Source organism: Sturnira hondurensis, unplaced genomic scaffold, assembly GCF_014824575.4.
Source record: "Sturnira hondurensis isolate 20B ecotype Veracruz unplaced genomic scaffold, ASM1482457v3 Scaffold0001120, whole genome shotgun sequence".
NCBI classification, from domain to species: domain Eukaryota; kingdom Metazoa; phylum Chordata; class Mammalia; order Chiroptera; family Phyllostomidae; genus Sturnira; species Sturnira hondurensis.
In genome coordinates, this window is record NW_028073751.1 from 6,024,549 (window position 1) to 6,048,385 (window position 23,837).

Below are 23,837 nucleotides of genomic sequence, written 5' to 3' on the forward strand. Positions count from 1 at the left end.
TTAAGCCCTGTGTTTTTCCTCCCCAATGCCCCCTAGCCTCATCATGAGAAAAACAGCAGCCAAGAGGCACCTGTGGACATAAGACAACTAAATGTGGTACAGAACCCTGGATAGCATTACTGAAGAGTTAAAGGGCACTAGGCAAAAACTAAGGGAATCTGAATAAATTATGGACTTTAGGTAATGACAATGTGGCAATATTGGTTCATTAATAAATAATGACTGCATAAAAGTATTATGTCTGGTGAGATTTAAAATACATATAGAATTAAAATATGTGACTATAACAGCAAATTAGTTGGGAAGTTGACAAATGCATTATCCAGGAAGGATATAATTGTATAGAATTGCCTATGGTTTGTATTATATACCCAATGATATGAATAACAACAAAATTTTATGATGCTGAAATACTTATCATTGTCTACTTAAAAAACCATGCACTAAGAACTATGTATTTTTATAGATAAGACTGTATGATCTCACCTCTAACAGGAAGCTAAACAACAAAGCAAACAAGCAAGCAAAATATAACCAAAGACACTGAAATAGAGAACAGGCTGACAGTGACCGGAGGGGAGAGGGGAGGGAATTTCAGGGGAAATAAGGGAGGGATTTAGAGGAACCTATATAAAGGATACATGGACAACAACTGAGAANAATACATATAGAATTAAAATATGTGACTCTAACAGCAAATTAGTTGGGAAGTTGACAAATGCATTATCCAGGAAGGATATAATTGTATAGAATTGCCTATGGTTTGTATTATTTACCCAATGATATTAATAACAACAAAATTTTATGATGCTGAAATACTTATCATTGTCTACTTAAAAAACCATGCACTAAGAACTATGTATTTTTATAGATAAGACTGGTATGGCCTCTGTACGCCAGAATGTCAGTACATGGTCCCTGCATAAGTAAGGAATTCCTGGTCTTGGAAGTCCAACCAATGAATTTTGCTTTAATAGCTCTTAATATTTACAATAACAAGCTTACAAAACATAAAACACATTGCAAAATCAACCTGCACTTAAAAAAAGAAAACACACAAGAAACTCTTTATGTTTCCAGCTCTGCTTCTGAATTTATAAAGTTCAATTTAAAAACACCTTTTAGAGAAAGTAGGGAAAGTGGGGCACACTTGTTTCTCCCAAGAAAAGAATGGAAATCTTAAATGCTCAACTGCAACATGGTTGCCGTGTTGTATCACAGACCCAGCAGCAGTTAACTGAAGCCAAGCCATTGAAATGAGATTTTTAATGTCTCACAGAATACAGAGATTTGTGTGTGTGTGTGTGTATGTGTTCTGGGAGGTAAAGATGAAATATAATATTTCAATCATACCCAAAAGAACATGATTTAATATTTCACAGCTACTTAACCCACTTACTCAGAAACAGCAATGCAAATGTTCAAATATTTACAATCACCAAATGACAAAAGCAGCCCAATTGTCCATCGATTAGTTGAGTGGGCAGAACAACTATCAGGCATTTACACAATGGAATTCTACTCAGCCATAAAAAAGAAGAAAATTTTACCCTTTGCAGCAGTATGGATGGACCTGGAGAATATTATGGTAAGTGAAATAAGCCAGTCAGAGAAAGACAAATACCAAATGATTTCACTCATGTGAAATCTAATGAACAAACTGAACTAACAAGGAAAATGGGCAGACTCATAGATAGAGAGCAGATGACAGCTATGGGGGAAGGGGGAGGTTAGTGGGCAGAGGGATGGAGCAAAAAGGAAAAAGGACTCATGGACACAGACAATAGTGTGGTGGTTGCTCAGGGGTGTGGGTTATAAGTGGACTAATTGGTAATGGTTAAAAATACAAGAAAGATTAAATTTAAAAAACCAGATACGGGAGAAAAATCTTCATGGTTTATACATATAAACACACATACACAAAATCAAAGAGACTATTGAGGCATTAATCCACTTAATTATTCCCCCCCAAATTGTCAAATCAGATGCTTGAGGTAAAACATGTTTTCCACTTTTAGAAATGTGCCTTGTTTTGTTTTGTTTTGTTTTGTTTTGTTTTGTTTCAGGGAGGTAACATCTGCATTTGAATAATTGACATCTTCCGTGTATTCAGAGTGACTGAACTGGCTGGGGCTGAAAGAACAAGAACATGGATGGGGCAAATGGTGTTGCTAGGTTTCTACATTTATATAAGGCTTGGAGAACTTGTGTAGAACCAAGAGTTTCTTACTTTCAGCCCTAAGCCCCAGGCAGATGTGACTACAGTCCCAAAGGACCTGAAGAGCCAGAGCTTCCTCTGAGGGCAGAGCACCCAGTTGGGCCTGCAGGAATGAGCAACACCCCATGGGGACCAATGTATGGGTGTAATACCCCTGGGAACATGTTGCCTTAGATTGCCATACAGCCCTGATGATAGACCAGGTGAGGGCTATGAGCTCCGTTTTAGGCCTAGCAAATAAAAGAAACTCAATAAGCAATATTTTTTAGTGGTGAAAGTGATGGACAGTGTGAGGCTTATTTGTAATCATTTGACTCGGACCTCAACTCTCAGGTGTGTATTTTCAGTGGGAGTGTTTATGAAGACACACTCCTCTCCCACCCTCCTCTCCCTTCCTTCCTCCCCAATTACCTCCCACATCCTGTCTGTAGGAGATGCCTCTGTGAATGACACTGTGGTGTCCCTGCTGGATAACCAGGCACTCAGCCAGAGCGCCCAAGCCAATATACAAACACAACTGTTCCTGGGGAAAAAGAGAGGAGTATGATTTCTGAGCCAAACTTTAATAGTGGTGAGCCAGAATTCCGATAATTTGGGTAACTCTGGTTTGTTTTGTCTGTTTGGCTTAATGGGGTGGGTAATGCCCTTCATTTTACAGCCATCTGAGGTCCCTTGCTCCAAGAGGATGAAGAGGTGTGATAGACACAGCTGTCTGAGTCTACCTGTGAGCGTGGAGCTGTGGTGTTCTTGAAGAGATTGATAAAAGCACATGTGTGGAGACAACAGGCAGTCGGCCAGAAGAAACCTCTAGGCTGCTGGCTGCAGCCAGGGAAAATTAGTGGCCTCACCCCGAGAGATCAGCCCTCTGTTGGGCCCCTTCCTCCTCTGTTTGCAGAGGACTGTCATGTCTGGATCTAGGGTGAATGTGAAGGGTCCATAGAGATGGAATGTGTGAAACAGCCAGACCATGATCGGATAAGAAGAAGCCTGGTATCAGTGCTTTTCTTTCTTACTTTCCTGGTCAACCTAACAAAACCCCATTTCTCTCTAACAACGGCACAAGCACATCACATTGCAGTCAGCCTCTAAAAGGTCACTAGGGAACACACCAGAAGAGAAAAATAGCTAAATGGAAAATTCCTACCAAAAGAAAACAATCCACAACTTCATAAACTTACTTAGCATGTATATGAACTTAATATCTGATCTTCCAAGTAAGTATTATATCCTCATTTCACAGATGTGGAAATAGCCTCAAAGGAGTGAAATAGCATCTCTGTTAAACAGTAGAGAAGGAGCAGAATCCAAACTTAGGCCTAACATCCATTTGTGTTTCACTCTGTGTTCTATTTGAACAGAATAGCATTTTGTTTTGTTTCACTTCTTTGTTTTTTAGTCATGGTCTACATACGTAAGACTTAAAAGTTCTGTCTCCTATTCTTCGAATCTGAGACACCTTTACTACAAACAATTTTTTAGATGTTCAAAGCAAGTTTGGATTTATTTTACTATTTCACTCGTTGATGCAATAAACTGTTAATGATACAATAAATCTATGACTCAAATTGGATGACTTTTTCTGTAGTGTTTCCCCTACACATATATGGCTCATTCAGTGATTTATTCATGAGACTGTTTACCAAATGTTTGCTCTGTGCCTGGCATTGGACTTGACCCTTTGCATATACACACAAATGAATTGGGAACCATCCTCAGTTCACCGTCACATAATCCTCCTGCATCACGTATGTGGCAAGCACCACCACTATGTTGGATATGCTCCTACCATGCTTCATTATCAATGTGGACAAAAGTTCTCTCCAGAAAGGTGGGTGAAGATGAGGAAATAAGTACTTTGATCAGAGAACTGGTTTCTAGAAATCATTTTTTTATCCTCACCCAAGGACATGCTTTCTGATTTTAGGGAGGAGGGAAGGAAGGGAGAGTGAGTAGGAGAGAAACATTGATAAGATGGAAACATCGATTAGTTGCCTCTTGCATGTGCTCCATCCAAGGACTGAACCCGAGAGCCAGGCATGTGCCCTGACTGGGAATCAAACCCACTGCCTTTAGGTTTATGGGATGATGCTCCAACCAACTGAGCCACACTGGCCAGGGCTAGAAATCATTTCTTGTTTAAAATGAAAAAAAAAAAAGAGGAAGNCTAGAAATCATTTTTTTATCCTCACCCAAGGACATGCTTACTGATTTTAGGGAGGAGGGAAGGAAGGGAGAGTGAGTAGGAGAGAAACATTGATAAGATGGAAACATCGATTAGTTGCCTCTTGCATGTGCTCCATCCAAGGACTGAACCCGAGAACCAGGCATGTGCCCTGACTGGGAATCAAACCCACTGCCTTTAGGTTTATGGGATGATGCTTCAACCAACTGAGCCACACTGGCCAGGGCTAGAAATCATTTCTTGTTTAAAATGAAAAAAAAAAAGAGGAAGCCCACAGGCAAAATAAATAGTTTCTTCAGCATACAGATAGCCTCCTAAAGATCTTCATAAACATGAAAGTGCATACACACATTCTCTTTCTCCAACTTCCCCTTGCAGTACAGAGTTTAGAACACTCAGAATGCACAAACAGTGTGAGGTAGGTGGTGCATTCGGGTCTGAAAGAAAAGTTAGTAAAATGAACTTCCTTCTATTTTGCTTCAGGGCCCTTCAGTATAACTCTTTCTGTAGTTTCTACCTGGAGAGTCAATTCAACTCATTGTCTTGTTAAATCTAAATGAACTTTTCAACACCTCCATATTCTTGCCTTTTTAAGACTTCATCATTTTTGGTTTGAATGGAAACCTTCACCGTACCTGTTGTACGTCTTGTTTCAAGAGTGGCTTACGAGCCTCCCTCTTTTGATGAACCTTCTATCCTCATTGTTCTGTTCTTTCAAAAAAGCAAAGGCTGATTTTTAAAAATGTTTTCTTGCTTTCTTTGCCCTGCAGTGCCAAACAGATCTCTGGTTTTCTGGGTTTTTATTTTAGATAAAATTTAGGAATAGCATGTGAAGGAAATTACAAATTGTGTGTGTTCTTTTACTTCTCCCCTAGCTGAAAAATGTACAGGACTGGCTCTAAGTACTCTGAATTACTTACTGACTAATTTATTGATTAATGTATTCATTAAATACCAACTTTGTGCAAGGCAGTACCCTAAGCACTGGTGATGAAATGCTGAACCTAGGTATACATTGCATCTAACTCTCTGTTTTAGAGAAAATGATGGCTGTACCAATACCAATTGCGTGTAGGCATGTAGAATCCAACAGCACTGTTTTCCTCTGCTGCAGCCGTGGTGGGCCAACATGTGTTCCATAGCTGTGGATGTAACAAAGAAATGTGTAATACCTCTCTGTTGAATGAATGAGTAAAGGATTATGGAGCTGGAGAAGGAGTTTTTAGAAAAGATCTATTAAAATGACATAGAATTAGGATGTTGGAAGTAATTAGTTGAAAAACTTAGCACTCAGTAAGGGGAGAAAAAGATTGAAAAGACCTAGAATTGAAGTCTTTAAAATATTCAAGAGCACCCAGAGGTGGAAAACAAATGAATTTACAGACATGTAGACCTCTAGAACCATGTAAATTGAATTGCTCAGTGGACAGGAAGTTATTTTTAAAACAAAAAGAAACAATATATGCTTTATATACTGCTTTGTTGATTTAAAGCATTTATTCCTCAAGAAGTGACGTAAATTGAAAAAACATCAATTGGTCTTTATAAGAGCCATGTTGAGAATGGACCTAAACCAATTTGATCTCTCACAATTATTAGGTTATTTTTAGAACTGGTGGCATTAAAAACTGTAAAGGGTCTAGTTAAAGATCTCTTTTTCAACTCTGCTGCCAGGTTCAAGTGAAAACAAATCTTCAACCAAAACCTTCCACCCATACAAAATTTATGAAAAAGCAGGCATCAAACCATCTACAACCCATTTGGTAATCTTCTTGAATCCCAGCTCTGTTCTTTAGTATCACACTTTGCATACAAGACTCACTAGACACAGGCTGGTCATATGCTGGGTCCAGATCCAGTTCACCCTCTGGGTGGCATCAGACAGTCCTCCAAATTAACTACCTGGCAGTCCCAGTTCCGGCTGCCATTTAATTTTTTAAAGGACACATGGACAATAACTAAGGGTGGGGGGTGGAAATGGGAGGGGGGTGAGGAGCACTGGGCGGGGGTAGGGCTGGGAATATAAGACAGAAAACTGTACTTGAACAAGAATTAAATAAAAATAAAAATTAAAAAAAGAAAAGAAAAAAATTTTTTAATTGATTGATTTGAGAGAGAGTGAGAGTGAGAGAGAGAGATCAAGTTGCTGTTCTACTTACCTATGCACTCATTCTCATATGTGCCCTGACTGGGGAGCAAAACCACAGCCTTGGTGTATCAACTGTAACCGATTGAGCTACCCAGCCTGGGCCCTGGTTGACATTTTAAAAAGTGCACACAGGACTTCCTAGAATGGAGCTTAACACCCCCACCAGAACATAACTAAAAAAGCTAGGTAATTTTTTAAAAGGATCTATTTTAAGGCACCATAGAGCTGCAAAAGCAATGAAGACTAGATGAGCTAAAATTCCAGATGAAAACTCCCAGAGGGAGTGAATAAAGGATCTTTAGCAGCTTTTTCCCAGGGGGCATTTGCCAGTTCTGGGTCTGGCCAAGTGGCTNGAGCGAGAGAGAGAGATCAAGTTGCTGTTCCACTTACCTATGCACTCATTCTCGTATGTGCCCTGACTGGGGAGCAAAACCACAGCCTTGGTGTATCAACTGTAACCGACTGAGCTACCCAGCCTGGGCCCTGGTTGACATTTTAAAAAGTGCACACAGGACTTCCTAGAATGGAGCTTAACACCCCCACCAGAACATAACTAAAAAAGCTAGGTAATTTTTTAAAAGGATCTATTTTAAGGCACCATAGAGCTGCAAAAGCAATGAAGACTAGATGAGCTAAAATTCCAGATGAAAACTCCCAGAGGGAGTGAATAAAGGATCTTTAGCAGCTTTTTCCCAGGGGGCATTTGCCAGTTCTGGGTCTGGCCAAGTGGCTGAGAAGCCTAAGTTGGCTCCAGCGAAGGCCCTTGCTGTGAAAGGAAAATCAGCAGAGACTGTGGCAGTTACGCAGCCCTGAGGATTGGCTTCAGCACTAGGCTAGTGTCCTTTTCAAGACATTTGCTAAAATTTGGAAGCTGTGTAAGGCGAGAGACTTAGAAGCTAAATTGAAAAACCTCTTAAAAGAAGAGCAGGCACTGGCTGGTGTGGCTCAGTGAACTGAGTACCGGCCCGTGAACCAAAGGGTTGCCAGTTCAATTCCCAGTCAGGGCACATGCCAGGCTTGTGGGCCAGGTTCTCAGTAGGGGGCGCATGGGAAGCAACCGCACATTGATGTTTCTCTTCCTCTCTTTCTCCCTCCCCTCCCTTCCCCACTCTCTAAAATATATATAAATAAGCCCTGGCTGGTGTAGCTCAGTGGATTGAGCGCGGGCCTGCGAACCAGAGGATTGCGGTTCGATTCCCAGCCAGGGCACATGCCTGGGTTGCAGGCTGGTTCCCTGCAGGCCAACTCCCAGCAGGGGACACATGAAAGGCAACCATACATTGATATTTCTCTCCCTCTCTCCTTCCTCTCTGAAGATAAATAAATAAAATCTTTAAAAAAAAATAAAATATATATAAATAAAATCTTTAAAAAAAGAAGAAGAGCAGCATTTTTCTTAAGTTCATGGTTCTGAAGAGACATTGACTTGCTGGGGAAGAACACTGGGCCCCAAGGGTGGTGGTAAGCTGGTAAACTGGTCACAGGGCCCCAAGGGCGGTGGTAAGCTGGTAAACTGGTCCCAGGGCCCCAAGGGCGGTGGTAAGCTGGTAAACTGGTCCCAGGGTCCCAAGGGCGGTGGTAAGCTGGTAAACTGGTCCCAGGGCCCCAAGGGCGGTGGTAAGCTGGTAAACTGGTCCCAGGGCCCCAAGGGCGGTGGTAAGCTGGTAAACTGGTCACAGGGCCCCAAGGGTGGTGGTAAGCTGGTAAACTGGTCCCAGGGCCCCAAGGGCGGTGGTAAGCTGATCTGTCAGCTGTCAATTTACCCTGGGAGCACATGCAGATTCTGGGTGTAGCCAGGACTACATCATTGAGAATCCAGCTTGGCCTATCAGAGGACCATTGCTGGAGGGTAGGAAACCAGAAATGTTGGCATTCTTGTGAAGCAAAAATGACAAAATTGGAAACTTGAGGGGCCTCAAGCACACAGCTGGTTTTCCTTCAAGAAATTTGCAGATTCACGGAGCAGGAGACTAAAAATCAAAAACATCCTGAAGGCAGAGTGAAATTTTCCGTGCTTTATTAGCACTAAGTCCAGAACCTTCTGGGGAATGGGGTCCTGGTCACTGTGTCAGGCTCTCACTCAAGTGGAGGGCCCCAACCTGGGAGGAGGAGCAAATCAGAAAGAGACCCAACCCAGTCACAGGGTGTGGTAAGGTGTTGCCCCCAGTTCCAATCTCCCTGCCCAGCAGAATAAAGTGCTGACGCTGTGGTGGAATCATTGAGAGCCTCCTTAAGTTTTTTTTTTTCCTCCTTAAGTTTTTATAAACACTCTCCCGCATTTAACCAAGATGCAGAGACCGCTGATATCAGAAGATTCTCATACCCTGTTATGTAAGGAGGGGTGTGTCTCTAGTATGTGTGTATGTACATATTTACTAATGCTGGACAAAATCAAATTCATATAAAATCTTTTTAAAATTAAATTTGTTGGGGTGACAGTGATTAATAAGTTTATATAGGTTTCGAATATACAACTCTGTGGTGCCTCATGTGTATACTGCGTTGTGTGCCTATCACCCAAAGTCAGATCTTCCATCACCATACATGTCATTCCCCCCTTTCACAACCTCTCCCACTCCCTTCCCTCTGGTAACCACCATACTGTTGTCTATGTCTGTGAGCTTTTGTTTGTTTGTTTGTTTTTCATGTGTTCATTTGTTGCTTTCAGTTTTATATGCCACATAAGAATGCAATTGTGTGGTTCTTAACTTTTTCTGTCTGACTTATTTCACTCAGTGTGATACTCTCAAGATCCATCCATGTTGTCCCAAATGGCAGGCAGTATTTCATCTTATGGATGAGTGGTATTCCATCAGCCGGTCTACACCTTGAGCAGCCTCCTTTCACAAATGAAAGTGCCTCTCTGTCATCCAGGGTGCTGGTCAAAGAGAAAGAGAGCGGAAACCCCTGCAGTAGCACTGCTGGGTGTGGCTGTCCTGATAAGCCCAAGCTGACCACCCCACAGCGTGAACCTCTGACTAGTGTGTAGCTGTGTCTCTAATACACTGTCTTTGATGGAAGTGTTTTATGTAAAACCTAGCCCACGTAATAGACCAAAAGTCACTTGAAATCAGAAATCTTGTTAGCTTCAACTCTGTGTGCCTAGATAATTTAGAGCTTAGCACACAATAGGGGATCAATAATATTGGTTGAGTGAATTAATAAGTGAAATAGTTTGGTAAAATATAAATAATGGATTATTCAAGACTACATTTCAAATGTTGGAGAGTCAGACCAGCTGGGTTTTAGCTACTTTGCCCCTGTCTTCCTAACTTGTCATTCTGAGTCCCCAGTTGTGTCCTGTGTCTCCTCTCTGGGTTCTCATTTCCTGTCTTAGATGGTTGTGCTACCACCCAGACCCTTTCGCATGCATCTCCAGGAAGGCAGTGTGGCACAATGGTTTAGAAGGAGGCCCTCAAGTGACAGGCCGTCCTTGTCAGGGAGCCGTGACTTGCACTTACACCACATTTTCCTTAACCCCTGGCAAGTTACTTAACCTCTCTGGCTCTGAGTCCTCTACTAGAAAGTAGGTATAGCAAGAGAGGCTATTGCATAAAGTTGCTATGGGAATTAAATGAGAAAAAACATATTCAGATGTTTAGGAGAGTGCATTGCACATGGTTACAGTGCAGTAAAATACTGGCAGTTATTTCTGTTTTTATTCAAGCCTATGCATTACCCAATTTAGCCTTTTCAATCAAATACCTCTGGCACTTATATTAAAACTCTGTTCCTCTTCACAAAACAAAGGTCCAAGAAACATGAGACATATTTTTTTAGAACTTTTTCAAATTAATATTGTCTTGTTCAAAGAAGTCAGTAGAGGGACTAACACATCAGAGCTGCAGGCATTTAAAAGACAGTTTCCCAGTTTTTTTGACATTTCTCACTCTTTATGGGTCGCAAATGGTTTGGGAGCCCCCCCCCAAAAAAAAAAAACCCAGCTCATTCCTTCCCAGCCATGTCTTTTTTCTAAACCAAAATTGGAATCTCCAACAGATTTATCTTACTAAATGCAAGATTTAGCTCAGAATGACATCTGCTTTTCTAGAAATCATATCCAAATTTAAAAGATGAAGAATTTGTGGACTCTTAGCAAGGAAAAGAGTATAGTCCAGATTCTAAATATCACTCCCAAACGGAAGTTCTTTTAGGCCAAGACTCATTTGTTTGAAACCACGGGAGATATGGAGGTCATGGGAACAGACCCTACATTTATTATTGGTTCTAAATGTCTCTGTTGCCTAGATATTGAGCTACTATAATGGCTGGTCCACTTTAAAGGAACACGGCATAAGGACTACAGACAACTCCAAACAGCCAAACCAGTGGCTGCATATGACAGCCCAGATTAAACATCAATCAGCTTTCTGATCTCTGAGTAACAGAGCTGATTTTAAATCATCATCAGCATGTATGGTAAAAGTTATATACAGCCAAACTATCCTTGACAATTTCTTAGGAAGAAACTGGATCCCAGTAAGCCAAACACATCCAGTCTCCTCCATCGTCCAAACCACCAGATGAAGTCGTTGGTTTGTGTTTTGGGGCCATATTTTAGGAAATATCCTTATTAGCACTAGTAGCATTTTCAGTGTAGAGATAGGCCCATGCGGTGAGAGGCATGTATGGAAACTGGCCCCAAATGAGAAAAGATCAGATTGACTTTTCCTTATTTCCCCTGCACATTAAGCATATGCTCACTGAGGGAGGTGGTCAGGCAGAATCACCTACATTGATTACATGATGTATAGTATTTTCTTTTCTCTCATCCTTGGCATGGGCACATCATGTGACCTGGACCAGTTGACTCCATGAAGTTAGATGCATGGAGATGTAGTCTGTACCACAGTCCCTGAAACAACTAATAGCCAAAATCTACATGTGCCAGGGACTGTAGTAAATATGCATCACTTCACACAACCTTGTTTAAAGTTTAATTTTTTAAGTTATACACAATAATGGACTTTTGGTATACAGTTTTATGAATGTTAGTACAGGTATAAATTCATGAAACACCACCCCGATCAGGATACATAACAGCTCCATCTCCCCATAAAACTTCAGCAATCCTCTTGTAGACACACTCTTCTCCACAGCTGACCCCAAATAGGTCTATGGTGACCATCATCTTGTGCTCTGTCATTACAGTTTTGTCTTTTTGAGAATGTCACATAATTGAAATCATACTGTACATGGACTGTGACACTGGTTCCTTTCATCTAGCACAATGCTATGCGATTCACCCAAATGGTTGCAAATGTCGGTAAGCCCTTCCTTTTTACTGCTGAGTAGCATTGCATTGTATGGACACGCTGCTGCTTATTTGCTCATTCGCTCACTATTTTGGGTTGTTTCCAGTATTTGGTAGGCATTAATAATACTGCTGTAAACATTAGCACATAGTGCTTGTATGAATGCAAGTGTTCGTTTAATGTGGGTGAGTATATCCAAGGGTAAGAGAGCTGAGCCAAGTGGTAACTGTATGAGAAACAACCAACCTATTTTCCAGAGTGGCTACACCATTTTGCACTCCCATCCGCCACACATGAGAGTTTCCGTTGCTCCACATCCTCACCAGCATTTGGCTTTGTCAGGTGTTTTTAATTTTAGTTGTTCAATAGATGTGTGACATGTAATCTAATAATGCTATAAAGCAGTTCTGTTATTTTCTCAATTTTGTAAGTGAAGAAAACAAGGCTCAGAGAGATGAAGTGAATCATGACACGCTTCACATAGCGTTTTAAGGGTTAAAGGCAAGATTTGAACTCAGGCTGTCTAAGCCCAGAGTCCTAAAAACTTTCCATGCGGGGTAGTAAGAAAGACATGTGTCTGCACATGTGACTTTTATTCACAAGTCACAGTGCTTCAACATACCTGGATGTTTTTCATCGTTGGAGATGTTTTAACCATGAGTTTTGCGATGAATCCAGAGGAAGCCTTTTATCAGAAAGAGTCTTCCTTCTGGGGAGGTGGTAAGAGGGAGCCTAGTAGATAGATAAAGAGAGTGACTTAATTTTTCTCTTGCATGACAAGAAGTATTTAGGGCAAAACCAAGAAGAAAAACAAGCAGGCAAAAAATGCCCTGGGTGACCTTTTACTTGCCTTCTGCTCTTTTCTCCCACAGGGTAATCACTGCTCTTCACTGGACAAGAAAAATGCCAGCTCTTAAAGAGCCATTTTTATACATTTGAAAAGAGAAAAAGATGCCCTGTTTTTCTTTTCCCAAGTTTTTCTTTTTTCTTATCCTTCTTGAACTATGGTCTTAGTTCAATGTCACAACCTCCCTGCAGGTATGATGGGTTCCTCAATGGTGGTAAAGCCACAGAAGAATGACAGGCTGACCACTGGGGCCATTTACAAAGAAGAAGGTGAAAATATATATATTGGATTTCTTATATGTAGATCAAAAGCCTGAGAATACCAACAATTTGTCTACAATTTAGTTATATTGTTTACTACTTTTTTGTTTGTTTCATAGGCACTTGGATTAATGATAGGCAATTAAGAATAAACTAGAAATAGAGGAATATTTAAGACTCAGGCACTGGACAGAAATCAATTACATTCTTTAATGGGCGAATTTCCAGCTTTGAAAGCCAGACAGGACGGTTTGTGTTTGTTACATCATCTGGTCCAACAGCAACACAGTCGATTCTCAGCTGTTGGCTGCGTCTGCACCGGCTCTCCTCCCTCCGGCAGCTTCCCCTCTCCCGACTCGCCCAACGCCACATCCTATTGGGGAAAAGCCCTTCTGCTGTGTGCAGGGTATATTTCTAAAGCCATGTACTGGAACCTCCGTGCTGGGGGGGATCCTCCTGCAAATGGTTTTATTTGCAAGAGAAGTACATTTAATGCTGGGTTTTCCAGCACTTCATTACAGAACACAAATAGAGGGGTGTCTCCTGGAGTGGGCGAGACTGACTCTCCGGACTTCAGTTCTGTGTTCCTTCTCTGTGGGATTCGGATCATCTCATCTCACCCGCCTTGTCCATTTCTCCTAGCCTGCATCTTCTGCTTCTTCCAGAGCTATTTCTCATTGTCTCTGGAGAAAAACAAAACTGGATCCCTTCCTAACACCACATGCAGAGGTGAACTCTAGATGTATTTAAATATATAAAATGATAACTGTAATAAAAGAAAATGTAGGAGAATATCTTTGTTATCTAGGGCAGGAAGAACTCAGTGAACAAAACATTACAACATGAAAAGCATAACTATGAAGCAAAAAATGATTAATATGACTACTTAAAAAGTAAAAAAACCTGCTCAAAATAGGGCAGAGTTAATAAGCAGATGACAAAATTGGAAGAGATATTTGTCACATCTGATACTGACAAGAGATTTTTATTCCTATATAAAGGAAACACTTGCATGCATAAAGGAGAAGACAGAAACCCCGGTAGAAGAATGGACAATGAATATGAACAGGCAATGTGTAAAAGAGTACGTCAAAAAGGCCCACACACAATGGAAAGAAGCTCAAAATCATCTGTAAAAGGATAAATGCAAATCAACATGCTAATGATATATCACTGGACTGGAAAAGATAACACAGCAGGATAATGTCAAGAGCTGCAAGGGCTTTGGGGCTGGGAGCTCGGTGTCCTGGGGCTGCTGACTGAGGAGTGGTGCGGTGTCATCTGACACCACTCCATCACCCTAAGTGTATGCAGTTGTATGACCCAGCAATTCTATTCCTGGTGTAGACACCAAATAACTTCTCACACAGATCCAGAGGAGGTCATGCAGGTGGTGAGGAGCTAGAAAGAACCTGGCTGTCCATCCCTGAGAAGGCAGGTGGGTACAATGTCGTGGGTAAGACCACATGGCAAAGGATTAAATATATATGTAGTGACAGGAAGGACCATAAAACATAGTAGTTGTGGGAAAAGAAATACAATAAGTTACAACCCAGTGTCATTTATGTAAGTCTAAAGCAAGCATGTGCATAAAATGTCATTATATCCATTTTGTATGTAAAAAAAGATGCATTTCAAACACATTCAACTAGAATAATTGATGTGGGGGGTGTGAAAGTGGGAAATGGAAGTGGATGAGAAGAAATAGATACAATAAGAGGGAGCCCTTCACAGACCATGGATGACCTTGTGCCATGAACCAGAGTATTATTAACTTGAGTCTGCTTCTGAGAGCCACCATCAACAAACCAACAAATAAATACAAACTTGCATGTGTGATACGTCTGAGCTTTCTGCAAAGTAGGCTTGTAAACCTGGGACAGCCTCCCTATCCTCAAAGACCCACTGCTTTCGTTCTGGAGAAAACCACGTTCATCCAGGACTGCTAGAAGAGAGCTGATGAGATCTTTGTCTTTTCCCAGTCCCGTCGGTGACTTGTCCATTCTATTGTGAATCTCAATTGTTACTCTCTAAGCCTTATAAATCTCTCCTGACTACTTATGTTTGGGTGTCATGACTCTAAGTCCCATGTATGTAGGTGTCCATGACAAAATGCCCATCTTTAAATAATGCATTTTTGCTATTTATATATTTTTCATAATAGTAAATAGTAAATCATGTAGCCAGTCCCAGCATTGAGGGACTGCTAAATAATTATGGCACATCCTTATAATAGACCAACTCTGCAGTCACAAAAGAAATTAAGTTCTTAAGGCACCAATACAGAACTATCTTCTGGACATACGTTTAAGTGAAAAAATAATGTGCAAAATAGTGTGGCTTATATGCTACAAATTGTGTTAATGGGGAAAAGAATATGAAAAGGTATTTGCTTGTCTATATCCAACATCTCTGAAAAAACATTTAAGCAATTGATAATACTAGTTTTCACCTGGGAGGAGACTTAGTGATTGGTGGACATATGTAAGAGGAATATTTTCTTCTTTTTTATGTCTTTTGAATTTTTAAATCATGGGAATGCACTATTTTAAATTAATATTCAAAATCAATAGAGGACTTCCGCCAAGATGGAGGCATAGGTGGAAACACTGTGCCTTCTCCCACAACCAAGTTTGAATAAAACAAAGGTTTGGAGAAACAAACACACAACCAAAGGACAGAAAATTGAATTATACGGAAGTCCGACTACATCTAACCGTTCAACGGGACGGTAAGAGGGGCGGAGCCAGCAGCGAGCAGGGTTGGGCAGGACAGAACCCCTGACCTAGGCGCACAGGCAGACGGGAACCAGTTGGGGTGCGGGGCAGACCGCGGGCGCATATTCGTGCACAGTGAGACAGACCATGCAGGCCCCAGGGGTCGAGGGCTGACGGAGGTGGCACACTCGCGAGCACTGGGACGAGGCACGAGGGCCAGGTGACGGCAGCAACTGCGGCACCGGCACCTGTGAGGGCTGTGGCGGCAGGCGGCAGACGGGACACCAGAGTCCCTCTTTGACCCCGCCCCCACATACAGCAGCGTCACAACCCAGCGACTTAGTTGCCCTGCAATACCGGTGAAAGCCATTGTCGCTCTTTGACCCTGCCCCCACATACAACGTCACAACCCAGTGACTTAGTTGCCCTGTTCTAGTGAACATTTTAGGGCTCTGATCCTGCTATGGAACAGGCACGAACAACCCGAAAGATGGCACAAGAAGAACTCAAAGTCCAAGAGCCAATAACTCTCAGCGACCAAGAAATTGCCAGCCTCTCAGAAGCACAATTCAGGACACTATTTATCAGGATGCTCACAGAACTGGTAGATTATAGTCACAAATTAGAGGAACAAAGCCACAAATTAGAGGAATATATGAAGGCTAAACTAATTGAAATGAAGGGAGATGCACAGGAAACCAATAGTGATGGAAAGGAAACTGGGACTCAAATCAATGGAATGGACCAGAAGGAAGAACAAAACATCCCACCAGAAAGGAATGAAGAAATGAGAATTCAAAAAAATGAGGAGAGGCTTAGGAACCTCCAGGACATCTTTAAACGTTCCAACATCCGGATTATAGGGGTACCAGAAGGGGGAAAGAAACAGCCACGAGTGGAAAACTTATTTGAACAAATAATAAAGGAGAACTTCCCCAGTCTGGCAAAGGAAATAGACTTCCAGGAAATCCAGGAAGCTCAGAGAGTGCCAAAGAAGTTGGACCCAAGAAGGAACACACCAAGGCACATCATAATTACATTAGCCAAGACCAAAATGAAGGAGAGAATCCTAGAAGCAGCAAGGGATAAGGGGACAGTCACCTACAAAGGAGTACCCATCAGACTGTCAGCGGATTTCTCAAAAGAGACCTTACAGGCAAGAAGGGGCTGGAAAGAAGTATTCCAAGTCATGAAATCCAAAGACCTACAGCCAAGATTGCTTTATCCAGCAAAACTTTCATTTAGAATGGAAGGACAGATAAAGTGCTTCTCAGATAAGGTCAAGTTCAAGGAGTTCATCATCACCAAGCCCTTATTATATGAAATGCTAAAGGGACTTATATAAGAAAAAGAAGATGAAAAATATGAACAGTGAAAGGACAGCAAACACACAGCTATTAACAACCACACCTAAAACAAAAGCAAACCAAGAGGACAGCTAGATCAGGAGTGGAACCATAGAAATGAAGAACACATGGAGGGTTAGAAACAGGGGAGTGGGAGGGGGAGAAGGGGGGAGAAGGCACAGAAAATAGCATAGATGGTAGGTAGAAAATAGGGCGGAGGGCGAGAATAGTGGGGGAAATATAGAATCCAAAGAACTTGAGACACGTGGTTATAAACTAAGGGGGGCAGAATGGTGGGGGAGGGAGAGTAAGGGTGGAAGGGATTGAAGGGGGGGAATAGAACAACTGTAATGGTATAATCAATAAAATATATTTTAAAAAAATAAAATATATTAAAAATAAAAAAAAGAAAAAAACAAAATCAATAAGTGAAAATTACATTTTCAACAAAGATTAAATTTTCATAATATCACTTTATATGTGTGTAGATACTAAGTAGATATGTATTTTTCCTTTTTTTTCCCTATCCTCGCCCAAGGACATTTTTTTTCATTGCTTTTAGAGAGAGAGAAAGGGGAGGGGAGAAGAGAGGAACATCAATGTGAGAGAGAAACACTGACTGGTTGCCTTCTCATATGCACCCTGACCAGAGATCAAACCAGAAACCTGGGTATGTCCCCTGGCTGGGAATCAAACCTACAACCTTTCAGTCCACAGGACACCACTCCAACCAACTGAGTCACACTGACCAGGGCCTGGGTAAATGTATTCAAATGATGATAACTATGCTACAGAGTTTCTATGGGGATTAAAATAGGCAGCTGAATTTAGAAAATAACCGCATATATCAGAACATATACACCAAGTGAAGAATAACTTCTTAGAGGTCACTTTTAGAGGTAACACACTTAGTTAATAGAATGAAGCTGCTATTCCTGACCCTATTTTGGATTCCTCTAAATAACATACAGTTAAATTTAACATACAGTCTTTAAATTTGGGGTCCATAGGGTCTACAGCTAAAATTCAGTAGGCCTGTGTACCTACCTATACAGGGAAAACTTATCTGTATTTTTATTAAACTGTTTATAAAATGTGTTTCCTTTCATTATGGAAGCATTAGTAATTCCTATAACTTTTCACCAAGAGAAATCCTGGACGTCTTCATATTCCATTATTTTCATATGATATTTTAGTTTTGGCAGATACCTGGAAATCTCAATTCCAGGTAGACATTCGACTTTATTATACTTTTATTTTACATTTAATTACCTAATGTGTTAATAAAGAAGCATATATAGTACTATGCCACAATTGTTTATATTTTGATAGCTATTCAATGTAATTGGTTCCTTGTAAAACCACATATTTTATTTTATGCTTTTAACAATTCTATTCCACGCTGGAGTCCATGGGCTTTACCAAAGACTCCCACTGCCCAGGAAGCTAGGCTCCCTGCAAAGAGGTCTCACTTCTGAGAAAGAAAAGTGGATGTTTTAGGACCACATCTGTATTCTAAAAAAAATAATACTAACAGTTTGGGTTAATGCAAACACCAAATATACTCTCAAAGGATGAAGGTATGACACCAATAGAAATACCTTTGAAGAAGTTCCATAAAAATGATCAGAACTTTTATTATGTCTCGTCTAATATGCAAATAATCCATTCATTCAGTGAACATTTACTGAGGGTCCATTTTGTGCCAGTGAATGCTGTGTGAATGCTGCAGTGAATGCATTCACTGCTGTGAATGCTGAGTGAAGTGCAGTGAGCAGGTTGCACACAGCACCTGCCCTGATGGAGCTGATGTTATAATGGAAGGAACCAGCCACAAAAAGTCAAATAAATGCATCAGACAACCTCAGATATGTGCACACACTGCAGTGGGTGTGAAGCAGGACACTGTTCTAACCCAGAGTGTGGGAGGGAATGACATGGAGACACAGTGCTTAGTTCTCGTGTCTCGGTCTCTTGGCTCAGATCCTGGCTCCTGCCATCCTGGCCCTTTGACCTTGATCCAGTGACACAATCTCTCTAATTCCCAGTTTTTGTTATCTGTAAAATGGGTGTATTAACATTACTGACCTCAAAGTGCTGTTTTAAAGAACCTGGCCACTCCACACATCTTCCTCAGATCCAAGCACAGAATTCTGAAGATTCTAATACAATTTCCTAGAGAAGTTTTCTTCTTGGCATTGTGGCAAAGAGCTACTTAGATTAGAGTCTAAGCCTTCTATTATTTTTATCCAAATTCACCCAAGAGCACAGATTGAAATTAGAGTGAGGAAAGAACTCAAAACTGCCACTGTTCTTTACCATAGCCTCTGAGAACACAGAGCCTGGGAGGCCGAGAGCAGTGAATGAGGGGGATTGTCTCCCAAGCTGATGGAGAAGGATGGGCCACATTTCTGGCAGGCAGAGATATTTCTAAGAAATGGTGCAGTTGGCAGATAACAATCTCAAGAAGGGAGGGGGTGGGCTCTATGGCAAAGGGCGGTTCCTCTGATCAGCACTTAATCAGAATGTACAAGACTCTGATTAAACTCCCTCTCTCATGGAGCCTGCATTCTAGTGAGGGAGACAGACAATATACAGGCACAGAAACATCTAGCTGTTTGTGGGTAAATAAAGAGCATTTCAAGCAGTAATACTCACTCTAAAAGAATAAGCAGGGTGATGGGATGGACAATGACTATTTAAGGGGTTTGGAGGACTTTATGTTTTAAAAGGTCCCTTTGGCTTCCATGTGGAAAACATGTTGGGCAAGGAGGAAAATGGAAGCAGCAAGACCTCTATGAGCCAGAGGTTACTCTGGAGGACCTTGCCAGAGATGACAGTGGCTTGGACCACATAGGTGGAGATGCGGATGAGGGATGCAGGTGGGCAGATGAGTCAGCTGAAACAGGAAAGGCAGCCACCAAGGCAAGCACAACAAAAGGTAACAGAATGGGTGCTTAGAGCGGAAAGAACATTCCGGATTATTCTAGTCCAACCCCTTAATTTCTGCAGATGAGGAAACCACAACCCAGGAGGGGGACTCAGAAGCACATGACCAGTGTCTGAGCTCCCTGACCTCACTTCCTTCTACCACAGCATGCTGGAGACCCTGAACTAGAAGGGGAGCAAGCATGCACAGAGACAAGGACAAGAAAAGAGAGCAAGTGTAGAAGTGGGAGAAGAGAGAGGGCAAGGGGCAGTGAAGGGTCAAAGGCAATCCAGATGGAATGGAAAGAAATGATGGCAGGTGAATTAAAGGACAGGGGCAGGCAGGGGAGGAAAGCGAAGGGGAGGATGGGGACTTTGATGCTGGGATTGTTTAGGACTCAGGGTTTCCAGTTGAGGTTTGGGTTAATAGACCATTGCCTGGTTCACCACAGATGGCAGAGCACCAGCAGCAGCAGCAGTTGGAGCAGCTGCCAGCACCACCTGAGCCACAGGAAAAACGGCAAGGGAAGTGCAGATGGGCAGGAAGTGGCTCTGGGTCAGAGCCAGGTTAGCCCGGATCACGCTGTTCTTGCCCACCTCCCGGGATGTGCAGAGTCTTCCCAAGGAAGCCCAGAGCGCAGGCCCAGTTCTTCATCGTCACCACCATCATCATCATCATCTCTGTCATAGTCATTATGGTCACAGTGTCACCATTTCTCTGGGTCAGGCAATGTGCTAGGGACTGTACCAGCATTTCTCCCATTCATCCTCCAAAAACCCTTTAAGGGGGTATAAGTTTTTTTGGTTTACAGATAAAGAAATTAAGGCTTAAGTGAGTCTCCTAACACTACCTCAGAGCCAGGAAGTGGCAAAAAGCCCCTGCTATCATTTCTTCCTTCTCCTCTCTTCTCCTCTCCCCTGTCCTCTCCCTTCCCCTCCCCTCCCCTCTCTATTTTGCAGCAGCTGGAGGGGGCTTGGCTCCAGGCTGACGGGGCTGGCTGAGCCTTTGCTCTTCCAACCTCCAGTCCTGTCCCATGGGCCACCCCCTCCGCCAAGTGGTTCATCCCAGTTACACAGGCAACTGACAGAATACAAACAGAACTTTCTTGAGAATTTTTACACTGTTTCATTGTTTAAAATGTGTAACTATTGACCTTCTTTTCCTGCAAGGCCCTGTCAAATGTCACCCCTTCAATGAAGGTTTTATTCCTCTCAACAAAATAAACCCCCCGCTCTGTGCCCTTAGACTCATGCATTTTGGTCTGCAGCCCTTGTTTGCCTCCTGCATCACACCATGGGCGTGTTGGGCACAGAAACTGTGTGTCTGTGCCCTTGACAACCTAGTAGGGTACCTGGCAGAGCAGAAGCAGTCCATAATGTTAACTAAACTGAAAAGTAAAAAATGGGAAGGGCCTTTGCGGGGGCCACTATAAATGAGCAGTTTCCAACCTTGTTTCCTTAACTCTGAAACTCAGCTGAAGGAAGATATTGTCATTTCTGTGAGCATACTTTTATATTTTCTACTAGTGAGAGAGAACAAATAGGTATGGATTTCTATTGGAAGAATAACTAATAAAAGTATTTTATGAGAATGTGAGTTATAAAACTGATTTTTTTGGTTATCTCCAAATTGTCAGTCTGTAAGAAAAAATAATAAATATATATGAGTATTCTTTTTTTACTTTAAACCTTTTCATTTCAGACTTTTGCTCCATGGATAATAGAAATGGGATGACCAATTATAATATTGAAGAATAAGCACAGAATAACTAGTTTTAGAGCTAAATATTGTATGACACACAATATCGATAACTTTTTACATATCACTATGAGTAACATTTTTGCAAATTCACTTTATTTCTGATTTGGTCTTTGTAGCTCTGTTTTATTATTAACTGAAACCCCACAGATAGCATCATTCTCACTGATGTGCACTGAAGATAAAAAATACACTGTATTTCTCTCATTTATCCCTGCCTTGTTCTTTATTAAAAATACAGACATGGGCAAAATAAAGAAGAAATGGCAGTACACGTACTGAAATCACAATGTGGACACAAGACAATAACCCAGAACCACTGCACCCATCGACACACCCAGAGTGGCCACTTACTTGGGCTTAGGGGGCCAAGATGGGACCATCTGAGGGCTGTGTGTGGTCCTCAGCCAACACTTCAAAGTCGACCTCCTTTCTCTCACTCTAGGCACTGCAGTATAAATAAGCAAGGATGATCTCAAGATTGAAGACTTTCAATCTTCCCTAGCTACACGGAAAATCACTTGATTTACAAACCAGAAATTTAGTGAGAATTAGTATAAGTAACTATTATTAGTGGTATAATGCAAATCCTATGGCCTCACTGATCTGAGGCCACAAATCATGTCATGTTTATATAAATTGTATCTTTCAGATGCCTACTTTGTCAAAATGGAATTTTTTCCCAGTAAAAGTTATCCTCCAAAGTGGCACCTCTCCTGTTCCCACAGACGCCTCTGGCTACTGCAGTCACCATGGGGGCGTCTACCAAGTTTCCTTCTCATGGTCTGGCTCCGACTTATGGAAGATACCTGGTATCTGCTGTCAAACTCCCTGAAGACCTTGTGGATCATGGCAAAAAGGCGAATGTTGCTGCCGTGTGCTGCTGTCCCCAAAGCAGGCAATTTGCAGGTTGCCAGCACGGGGCAATCTCCACAAACAGAAGATGGTGACAGAGATTTGTCTTCTCCCTAACTCTGAACTATACCGTATTAGTTTTCTGTTGCTGCTATAACAAATTATCATGAACTCAATGACTTAAACCAACACTATTTTTAATTTTATATTTCTGGAGGTCACAAGCCCAGCAGGGCCCTTACTTGGTTGAAACCAAGGTGTTGGCAGTGCTACAGGTTTTTGCTTTGTTGTGATTTGTTTTTCTGCAGTCTCTAGAGACAGCCTATTTCCTTGCCTTTCTCAGATTCTGGACACTGCCTTGGCTCATAGCCCCCTGTTTATCTTTGACTCCCCAACCTTGTTGTACCTCTCTAAGCTTTCTTCCATACTCATGTACTCCCAGAACTCTCTTCTTCTGCTTCCCTCTTCCACTTTGAAGGACTCTTTTGGTTACATGAGGCTCACCCAATTATCCAAGATAGTGCCCCTATCTTAAAATCAACTGATCAGCCATAATAATTCCATCTGGAATCTTGATTCCCCATTGCCATGTAACCTGACCCAGTGGCAGATTCTGAGGGGTTAGATAGGGACACCTTTAGAGCTGGGGGCATTATTCTATTTACCACATACACTCAGTTACTTAGACTCCAAAGCAGGCTTTTCCATGTCCAAAGTTTCCCATGTCATTAATGAACATATTACTAGTATAATAAGGTTACAAGAAATAACAATCATGCTGAAACAAATGGTATTTCTCTATATTACTGACACAATTGGAAAATAAACTTAATGCCACTTGCAACAGCATCCAAGAACATCAAATGCATAGAAAGAAATTAATAAAGGCTACGAAAAAATTTACACTACAGCCTGTAAAATGGTGCTGAGAGAAATTAAAGAAGACTTTTGAAAAAAATGAAGTATACTATGTTCACAGATTACAAGACTCAGTATTAAGACAGTAATATCCCCAAACTGATCTATAGATTCATGCAATTCCAAAAAATCACCAGCAGTATTTTTATTACAAATTAATAAGTTGATTCTAAAATGTGCAAAGGACGCATTAGTCATTCATGGTCAATATCAATTCAACTCAATTCAATTGAAAAAAATACCAAGGTTCATCTCTGTTATAACAAAAGAGGGCAGCAATACAATGAACTATGTAATGAGACAGCTGTGGGTTCGAATCCAGCTCCGCCACCTACAACTTTCCCACTCTCAGCAGAATTTCTCAGAACTTTCTGAGGGGGACTACAGAATAAAGGATGGTATG